General features: G+C 38.9%; 1 protein-coding gene across 1 annotated transcript in view; it reads right to left on the reverse strand.

Annotated features, from left to right (window-relative positions):
* The window catches only part of BRINP1 (BMP/retinoic acid inducible neural specific 1), a 190,783-nt gene extending 188,379 nt beyond the window's left edge, over positions 1 to 2,404 (reverse strand). The window contains exon 1 of the mRNA XM_084799850.1: positions 2,197 to 2,404. The gene's annotated coding sequence lies outside the window, so the exon portion shown is untranslated. The remainder of the gene's footprint in view (positions 1 to 2,196) is intronic.
* Between the last annotated feature and the right edge of the window lie 8,702 nt (positions 2,405 to 11,106).

Below are 11,106 nucleotides of genomic sequence, written 5' to 3' on the forward strand. Positions count from 1 at the left end.
CAGACTGAGTGGGCCAAGGATGAGCCTCAAGGGAAGTCTCAGGGGTCTGGGGACGGCGCGGCGAGTCTCTGTATAAAAGAACCCAAAGGGACCATGTGTGCGCAATTCGCGAATCGTGATTCTAGCTGAAACCGGTCTGTAGCTGAGTGGTGCGTGAGCGTCTGGGTATTTCTGATTATGCTGGTGCTTGACGTGACTGCGTGTACATACTTGAGTGTGGGTTTCGTCTGAGGTGACGCACATCTGAGTTCCGTTGTGTCTCTGTGTTTCCCTGTGACTATTGAAAATTGTTTTTTCTGTGTAGGCGAGAGCACACTTAACCTCCCAGAATTAAGCATGCGCTTCCTCACGTGGGAAGGGTTTTGGAGTGGGAAGGCGAAGAGAACTCAAAGTTCTCCAGGGACCACCAGAGACAGGGAAAAGACCAGGGTACCTAGACTAAAACAAAAATACAGATAACACAGCGGAAAACTCCGCCTTCATCCTGAGGTGCAGGCAAGGCCTCTCCCCTCTCCCCAAGCTAAACAGAAGGCCCTTGCAGGGTCTAAATCCCCACAAGGCATGCCTCAGGATATTTTGCTTTACTTTACTAGAAGCTTAAATCACACCAGAAGTGCAGATTCCTGGTACCTAACGATATGACCAGGATGGAAAGCTTGGTTGAAGGTACCAGAGGGAGAGGCACGGAAGCCATAAGGAAAATATTGGACAATATAAAGGAGTCCATATTGAGTAAAAAGTGAACATGCTAGGTGTCATCTGGAATCCTGGCTGTGTGTGATCTTGTCCAAGTTACCTTACCCTCCACTTTCTCACCTGTTTACTAAGAGGATATAACTAACCCTCTAATAGGATTGTTGTGGAATTGAAACTGAATAAAATAACTAATGTATATTATATTATGTATGAGGTCCATGTAGCTAATGGATCCTGCATATTATCCACAGCTGTTTTTCCTACCGATATTAATGTTCCTATTACCCAAAAAGTGTCAAGAGAGAATTGCAGTTAGTAGAAAATCGTAGAAGAATCTAGAAAACAGTGACTGAAGAAGAGGAGTTTTGAAGCAAAATAAAAGAAAAATCATTGAATGACAGACTAGTTACTTAAGAAAAATCGGTGTAATTGGCAAACAGAAAGAGAAATACCGGTGGGTGGGCAGAGACATAGAGAATGGGACTGAGTCTAAGAGAGTCAAGGAGAGAAGAAAGGTGCCTAAGCCATGACCTGCCTCCTCTGGTTTTCCACGGGCATCTAAATGAGAGTAGGTCAGTACCACGGACAGCTCCCAGGCCACTGACCAGATGGGCTGTTTCTCTTTCGGACTGATGGAAACTTCTCCTTTTCTTAGGCAACAATTTTGTTCTTCCCTTGGCTTAAGGTCTGATTGAGATCCTGGTCAGAGGTTCCGGAAAAGGTTACAATTATGAAAAAATAAATTCACCACACGTCTCCTTCCCCCATTTGTATTAACATGAAATCACAGTTGCTGTCTCCTATTCTTTCCTTCCTTCCTTCCTTTTCCTAGCCTTCTCTTTCTATCTACAACACATTGCTTCCTAGTTATTTGTCACGTCCTTGTTTTGCTCTGTCACCCCCAGCTGGGAGCTGCCTCCTTGAAAAATGCCAACAACAGCTGGTGATGCAGTCCAGAAATCAGTCTGAAACAACCTAGTCAGATGAAGACCAAGACAGAAGACTTGTTCCTCTTCCTATCTCATTCTTAATAGTTAGTCTTTCGTGGTAGGATGTGGTCAAAATGGCTTACAAATAGGGCACTTAATAACATAAAATGTCGTTCTGTAATGAGATTTAGGCCAGCCTGAAATACATGAGACACTGAAAAAAAAAAGAAAAAAAGAAAGAAAGAAAGAAAGAAAGAAAGAAAGAAAGAAAGAAGGGGGTAGGGAAGAAGGGAAGGAAGGAAGGCTGAATGATATAATGATATGAGACAAATAGCATGATCACATTCTTATACATCAGGATACAAAACCCCTTGACACATGAATATCATACCAAGATGAACGTCACCACACCTTGATAAGCTTAGGAATTCCACACACATGTCCAATTCTAAAATATGTATTATGTTGTCAGGAAATAACGGGAAAATGCTGGGGTGGCAGGAAGAGCTTGGAATTTAATGTAGCATCCTACCCTATATAAACACAAAAGGCAGATAACTGAGATTCTTACCTGATGTGTGCCAATGCAGGATTCAGTAGCAGCTGTCCTTGGAAGAGGATGTGAAGACTTTGCAGGGAAATTTTAAGTCTCACCAGAACCTTATTGGTTCTGAGTTTTGGATAAAACCTGAATTTTTCCAGGTCCTGGCTCATTTGCATTTGGCTCTGTTTAGCTGCCCTGTTTCTACGAGACAAGTCTGAGAGGGCCATTTAAAACTGTCTCCAAAGACTCCTTGGTCATCAGGAAAGTTCCTAGTGCAAAGCATTCCTAATGACTTATGGAGAAAGCAATCAGAACCATATGGATCACATTTATGCAGAAATACACACTGGTGGGAAAAGGTTTAGAGGCCAAAAATATACTTCTTTTTTTTTTTTTTCTTTGCCAAAGAAAGAACATTTAAGGAAGCTTGAGATATGTGAGAAATGTCTTGTTCTTTCTATGGGGTGGGTGTTGGTGAGCAGCTGCTTGCTGTTTCCACTGAATTTACAACAAGCTTGCATGGGGGAGGAGGTTCCAACAAATGAAGGTGGACTTGAGTGAAAACTTACTACCTGTAGGCTTTGAGATGATTTGTATAAAAAGACCTTGATCAAGGACATTTACTTAGGAAATGGAATTCTACATCATCTCTTTCCCGTTGTGATGGACTAGATAATGATTGTAAGTCTCAGCTAATTTTAAGAGAGTCACAGTTGCTACAGACTGTGTGTTGCACAGAGGAAAAGTGTCTATGAAAATATCCTGAACTTTTCATAATATTTTTCTAAACTCCTCTTTGGTAATCTCTTTCACTAACATCTGTCCAGGGACAGGCTCTTCTTGTGCCCTCTCTGGCCTCTTACCTGATCTTACTTGTTAGAGTTTGCCTCACTGAAATTTGAGTTGAAGAAAGTGAAAAGAAAAAAAATAGGGAAACAATGAAGCAAAAAACTCCTTTTGATTCTAGAAATTCTAAGAGATCCAGATAAATATTCAGGATAAAATGAAGGCCCTGTTTCCATCACCTTAAATAAAGACAAGATTTTCTCCTGTTTGTGCAGGACTTTGAGCCACCTGCTGCTGCCTCAAAAGCTTAAGTCTTCTATGTCTGTCAAGCCTCTGAGGAGTTAAAAATCCCTTAATCTGGGGTGCTCTGGGTTCAAAGTGGGCTCACATCTGTTGGAAGGGCCTATGAGCATGAGGTCATATGAAAGACTTAAAGCTGAGTGACCATGATATTTCTGCCTCCCAGCAGTCTGAAGTCTTCTACAGGGACAAACGTGGCCAAATAATCAGTGTATCAAAGAATGTGAATGGGATCTTTAGAACACTTAGGAAATTGCAGAAAAACTCAGAGGGAAACAGTTGCTTCTATATCAGGTCTAGTGTGTTGCATATCTAGTGTAAAAAAGAAAGAGCTGCTTTTATTGAGTCTTGAAAATCAGTTGAAAGAGCAGGCACTAATATTTATTAGCTTCACATGCATTTACTTAATTTTGTGTGTAAGAGGTATACCACTCCTTCCCTTCGCCCCCTCCCCCCCCCCCTCTCTCTCTCTGTGTGTGTGTGTGTGTGTGTGTGTGTGTGTGTGTGTGTGTGCGTGTAAGAAGACAGTTTCTCTCTTTTCAACATATGGGGCCATGAGATCGAACTCAGATATTTAGGATCACCTCACCACTTTCTCTTCTTTCAACAAATGGATCCAGGGGATTGAACTCAGATGTTTAGAATTATATCATCAAATATATGCATCTTTATGTTTCAGGATGTATGTGCATCTGTGTCTATGGTCATATATTTGGGATCCTGCATATAAGTTGTGGTTCACCTGTATATGTGTATAGGCTTGTGGAAACTCTGAAGTTGATATCACAAGATAGTTCCCATCACTCTCCACCTATGTTTCTGAGGCAGGTGGCTCAGATAAACCCAGAGCTCAATGATACACCTACTATTCCTAGCCACCTTGGTTTTGGGATCTGATGCATCCACTTTTGAGCCCTAGATTTGCAGGTAGGGTACCACATTCACTAGGCCTTTACATCATTTTTAGGAATCTAAACCATTGCCCTCATTCTTTCTAGGCAAGCATTTTGGCAACTGTGCTATCTTGCCAGCCTGGGTATTAGTATGTATTAATATTATGACATTCATGTATCATAAAATATTTATCAATATATAAATAATTAACATTTATTAATAAACTAATATATATTCATCTATATAAGTCAGAAGCTTTCAAGCTTTGACTGTCGCTCACCTGCTTAAATGAGCATCTGCTCAATGAACAAAATTGCTATGTAAAGCTCACTCTGTTTCTCTTTTTTCCTTATTCCCTCCCCTTCTGATCCTCATCTCCTCTAAACCTGGCAACAGCATGTGTAAAAGGAAACTTCTTCCCATTATTGTACTTATGCAAAGCCTGCTAATCTTTGAGCTGCACACCAAAGTCAGAACTATTAAACTCAGACATCAATATCTTCTATTATCTGGCCCTTGTATTGTTTACATTCATCTTATGCCTAATTATTACCCTGTTTTGCTTCAGATCACAGAAGTGAACTGCACATTGATGGGTAATTCTGAGACTCTGTCTGTACATAATGATTCGGCTGCTTCCTTCAGAGCTACTGCTTTTGCTCACCATACTGCTATGATGCCACAATAGCATGTAACCTCTCCTTAACAATGTAGTTTACCTACCATCTTATCTGCTGTTCCAACTAAGATAAAGAAAGTTTTAACATGCAGTGTGCAAGACTACACAAGATAAGTCTCAACTTTCTCTCTTTCCAAGATGATGTACTAACCTCTCAGCTCCAAGCACCCTGGTCCTTTTCGGGGCCTATAATTTACCTATTTTCTGATTGACTCTAGGCTTTCATCTGAGATTTCTTCTCCATTCAGGTCCATCTTACCTTTCAAGTATCATTGTAAATATTACTTCCATGTCCCCAGAGAGAGGATATCAGCTCTCTTACAACCCTTAATGTATCCTTCATAACAACTATAATTAAACAATTACCAATGACATTATTAACCTAATGTATATTTCCTAAACTGAACTCAATGGCATAAAAATAGATTCATAATGAGAGCTGAGCATACAAAGACTCAACACACTCAAAACACCAAATAACTGCTTGCTGACCTTTGGAAAGATTAATTAATTTAACTCTTAAAGTCAGTCTATGACGTGGCTATTTCTGTCATGGTCATCACTCCCATAATCAAGTGAGGAAAACTTAACAAAAGTTGGTCAGAATTGTATAACAGAAGCGGAATTCAAACGTGGAGCACCGGACTACAGAAGCCAAGCATGAGGTCATGATGATACTTGTTCTTTTACATGTAAGAGGCCTAGTACATATTGATTCAACAAACAGAAGGCTGCTCCAATCCATGAGTTCTTATGTGTATATACTGTCTCTTCTAATTCTACAATACCCCTTGCTTTTAATTAAGGATATTTGCATATGTCAATCTTCTTTGCAGTGCTCCAAATATCAGAAATTGCATACTCATATTCTAAGGCTTTGTTGATATGTATGATTACCTGAGGAGAATTTATAGATGTCCTGTCAGGCTCTCAATATATAATAATGGATGTTAGGGGGCATGAATCTATGCATTCTGGTTTTGCTACATATGACTAACCTCCATGATTTCTCTTCTCTCTCCATCCCATGCTACTAGCCTTATGTATTTCTTAACCTGTAGCATGTCAAGCCCTTTGCCCTGGTAACATCACATTCTAAACAGAAAGAAGCAAGGAAGTATTATCCTGTTGATACAGACTCAGAGGATAGCCCTAATGTAACCAGTTTTATCATTTCAATTGTGTTGGTAATTCAGCAGGCATGGGGCTTTTAAAAATCTCACACTGTTTATTCTCTGCTTTCTGCAACCTTACCTTTCTGTAGTAGTCAGTCCAAAGAGGAGGTGGATACAGCAAGTAGTCACACTTTACAGGGCTGGAAACATCAGGTTAAATCCTGTGAATGATTTTCAGAACATTTTGTAATGAGAAACCCTTTCCTGTTCACTCACTGGCTCTCACTTTAATCCTATGTTCCTGTATTTTAATCTATCTCAACCTTTTTTCTTCTCTCTCTCTCTCTCTCTCTCTCTCTCTCTCTCTCTCTCTCTCTCTCTCTCCCATGATCCACCAGGGGGAGCTCAATATAGGATATTTTTAGTTTTTACCTGCCTCAAGGCCATTTCTTCTTTTTTGAAAAGGGCCCTATATTTCTCACCTTATATATTTCTAGATGTGTTACCCCGATTCTAATGCATATGACCAAGCCAACCATCCATGGCTCATGACGGTGACTGATTCAGAAAGGGCCTTGGCCCAGATCCATGTGACCAATGAGTTCTAGATTATTTCATCAAAAATTTATGTAATAGTTTTCTAAAATGAAATAAGAACGCCAGCCAAATGGTTAAGTAGGTTCTCAGGACTCACACACTGGAAATAGAGAACTGACTTCTGAAAGTTGTCCTCAAACCTCCACATATGTATGTGCTATGCTGCAGTTGTGCACACCCACCCTCACCCACACCCACCCACACCCCTACCCAAATAAATACAAATAAGCATTAGTAAATCCAATTAAAATTAATACAATCAAATAATGATAATAGGCATGATTAGAATCAAGACCATCTCTGCCACCACACAGAGAATTTGAGTGGGAATGTAGGAAGGTGTAATGATCCAGAAGTTTCCAAAGTCATAATGTTTTATTTGCTGTTGATTTTAGTTGAATTTTTATAGCTTACTACCAAGTATATTCTAGTAGAGCATGATAAATCAGCATTAGATAAATCATTAGAGAGACTAGAAGTAGTACTTCAACTAGTAAAGAAATGAACTATGAGCCAAGTGAATAAGCACCAATAGGATTCCACTTCTGCTAAACTCTGTTCCATACAAGACAAGACTTTGTCCTTCTTGACTCTGTGTTCTCAACCTTTGTGTAGGCAGAGTACTGCAATGACTTCAAGAACACCTAAACTTATATACCATACTCCTCTCAGTGTGGATGGAATCTTTACATGTCATGAAGATACCAGTAATGTAATTGCTGTTTGTATGATGAGAGGAATATCATTCTGGGTGGATGAACTAAAGCATGGAGTTTTAAAATAAATGTTTTCTCAGGATGTTTGGAGAAAAAGAGGCCTGAGTGATTGACTCCAGTCAGTTTGTAAGAAACTAGTAGCAGCCATCTAGATTTTTAACTGTCTTTGAAGGCTTCAGGGAACAATAAGTGGCAACTAGATTTTGACATGTTTCCCTGGCTGAGAGTGAGCAGGAAATTGGAACTATTTCTACACCAAAAAGAAAAGAATTCCATCAATAACCAGTAAAAAAAGGAAGAGAAGAGCAACCCCGCATGATAATAGTTCTAACTGACTTCTTAGTTTTAAGTTAATGGTATCACAAGTGAAGAATCTAGTCATTCCTCTCTGAACATCTGATATACAAAAAAACATGAGCAATTCATATGCACTCTATAAGTCACTAACTTTGTGAGAAGCAACAGAAAATGTATACAGTCTATAAATAAAGGATCAGGATCAAATCATCTCTATAGTGCTGCTTGTCAGTTCTGAAACTGCACGACCATGTTATCTTTAGTGCTAAACCATCTGAATGTTCCTACAGTGGCCTTCCTCAGCTCTTGAAACCCCATCTCATATCCATTGATAAATGTTTCTCAGGATACATAGACATCAGACGTAAAATTGCACTACTGATTCCATTCTCCTTGTAGAGTTATTTTATTCAATGATTTCTCTCTACAATTCCCTGCCTTTTTATGTATAGTTAATAAGCTGAGTGGGGAGGGGTAGTGGAGGTACAGTGTACAGGAAGAGATGAATGGAATGCAGGGCATTTAGATGTGGATAACTGGTTTAGTAGGAAGTTCCTGGAATCTTTGAGGGTGACCCTAGCAATGGCTTCTACTAATAGATTATATGAAGAGCCTCAGTACCTCATCTTCCAAAACGAAGCAAGGTGCTAATTTGTTGGAATGGGACACCAACCCAGCCACAAACCTGTTGACCCACAACCTATTCAATTTCCAAGATACGCTGGAGCAATGGTGGCTCAGAACTGACTGAGTTAATTTGAGTCCCATGCCACAAAAGGGAGTCCATGACCTACACTGCCTGGATGGTCAGGAACCAGATCCTAGGTTCAAAAGACTTAGGGTAGAACAAAGCATGACTGACAAAAACAGTCAATGAAATGACCATAATTATCTTCTGCTATACTCATACATCATGAATTATCCAGCCATCGTTAAATAGGCTACCTCTGGCAGCTTATGGGAGCAGATACAGTGACTCACAACCAAACATTAGACAGAACTCAGGGTACCCTTCTGAAGGGAGGAGAAAGCATTATAGGAGCCAGGGAGGCCAAGGATCCCAGGAGAAGTTGGCCCACAGAATCAACTAAGCAGGGCTCATAGAGGCTCACAGAGATTGACGCTGCATTCACAGAAGCTGCATGAGTGTTTGTTAGGTCCTCTGAACACATGTTGTCATTGTTTGGCTTGGAGATTTTGTGGGACTTCTAACAGTAGGAGTGAGGGTATCTGTGACACTTTTTCTTGCTCTTGAGCCATTGTGCTCCTACTGGGTGCCTCATCCAGCCTTAATATGGGGGTTTATGCTTAATCTTCTTGCATATTTTTTTTGTTCTCTTCTGTTAGGAGGCCTGATATTTTCTGAAAGGGAAACAGAGGAGCAGTGGATCTGCAGGGAGAGGGGTTGGGACTGGAAGCGGTGGAGGGAGGGGAACAGTCAGGGTATATTGTATGAGAAAAGAATAAATGTAAAATAAAAATGAAGTTAATCTATCTGCATAAACAAAATAGCTGAAGATGTGAGATGTGTATAAAAATGTTTCTTTTTTTTCTCACACATATTACTCACAGTAAAAAGGTGTTCCAATCCAGTGACATTATTTGTTCTGAGGTGTAAATAAACACTAATTATTCTCAAGTCATTGAGCATAATGGATATGAGAAATAGACTTACGTATCAAATAGATTTGAGTAAGAACCTAATATCACCATTTCCCAGGAAGGCATACAATAATCCTTACCAGAAACATTTCAGGTATAATTCTAACCCAGTGAAACCTCTTATAAACGGGAAGTTGAGATCCAATCATTATTTCAGAATTTATGTTCTGAAACTCTTCTCTAAACTTGATATGCTGTAACTACAGTTTCATTCAGAAGTGATGTTTATCCCAGTAAGATTGGTTTAATAATGACTTAAGATAAGTCTTATGTGAGAAGTTTGAAATATGGATGCCATGCATCAGTGGGACTTGTGCTCATGGTAATTCTGTGTCCAATAGGAAGTATGTAACTATTAATAACAACATTTACTGTGCATTCACATAGAAACATGATGTCTCTGAAAGACATTCATGTGATAGTTCATGTACTTGCCACAAAAATACCAACCAAGCGCTATAATCATCATTGCCAATGAGAAAAGCTTTAGTAAGAATCAAACTAAGATTCAAATTCAGATTCTTTGTTCTAAAGCCCTAATCATTTGACCTTATTGCCTACCAAAAATAGGTAAATGCTTTTATAGCACTGGGGCAGAATAGTGGAGACGTTCATTTCTTTTTCTTTTGAATGATGAAAATATCTCCAGTTACATGTGATGCCTCTATACCAGGAGAACTCCATATCTGAAATTCTGACTTAGTCACTAGTAGTAATTTAAGGGTTAGGCAGAAACACATTACTAGAACTGCTGTGGTTTCTTGTAACCTTTCTTTGCCATTTGCCCCATGATTATAATGTTCGAAGAATTTTCTAAGTGCTTCACAAATATCCCTTTATTTAATTAATTATTTTAACTGAACTGACATTCAAAACCTTGTGAATAACAGATTATCAAAATTACCATTTAAAAAAAACTGAAAGGTAAAATAATTTGCTTAATGGCTAGGAAGAGCTGAATTGGAGCTTGAACCTAATGTTGTAATCTTTGTTCCTACTTGTTATGTTCTGTGTTCTGCACCATTGTGCAGTCCAACACAGTTTGTTATAAGGTGTCAAGCAAACCTCTTCTATTTAAGCGCAGAGAGGACTCTTTTTTGGCACAGAAAGTTTGCTTTCCAGTTGCAGGTTCACTGTTTAGAGAAAGGATGATTGGCTTGTTGCATTAGATACTTTTCCCCAAATGCATATGGACTTTATTTAATTATAATAAACTACATACAGTAAGAAGAGTTATGAAAAATCAGGAAAGCCAAATGTAAAAGTTACATTCAAAATGTTTAGTTCATTTGTATTTGGCAACATTGGAGAAGATACTATCTATCGTATCTAGATGAGTCTGAAATTTTGTTCCTAAATCACTCTCCATCCTGTCTTGTATTTATCAACTTAAAAAAGATCTTTCTAGACATTAAAATAATTTCTTAAGTTCAAAACAACTTAAGCCTAAACTTTTAAACACTTTATAATAAGCTTCTATGGAAATTAAGTTCAGTTCAATTGGTTAATCTTTGGGATTTTTTATGCATCACATATTCATAGATTTTTCAAAATCTCATGCTGTTTTTTTTTATGCATTTATCACCTGGGGCAGCCATTGCCAATGGATTATGGTATTCTCTCCTGCAACAATCCCTCCCAACACTTCTTAGCAGAGTCTTAAATGCACAGCCTTGAATCAAATACATCTGGCACAGGAGGCAAAGCCTAGAGGCAATCTCTATGTTCTCTCCCTGAGACAGGCAAAGGTCCTCTGTAGATTTTAGAGATAAAAGCATGTTTGGCCAATGGCATAATCAAATAGAAAAAAGTATGTACCTTATGAGTTAAGCATATCTTTACCTTTCTATTACAACAGTCAAGTGACGAAATGTTTGTGTCATTCTCTATT

The sequence above is a fragment of the Acomys minous genome, assembly GCF_964271855.1.
Source record: "Acomys minous genome assembly, chromosome: 1".
Lineage (NCBI taxonomy): Eukaryota > Metazoa > Chordata > Mammalia > Rodentia > Muridae > Acomys > Acomys minous.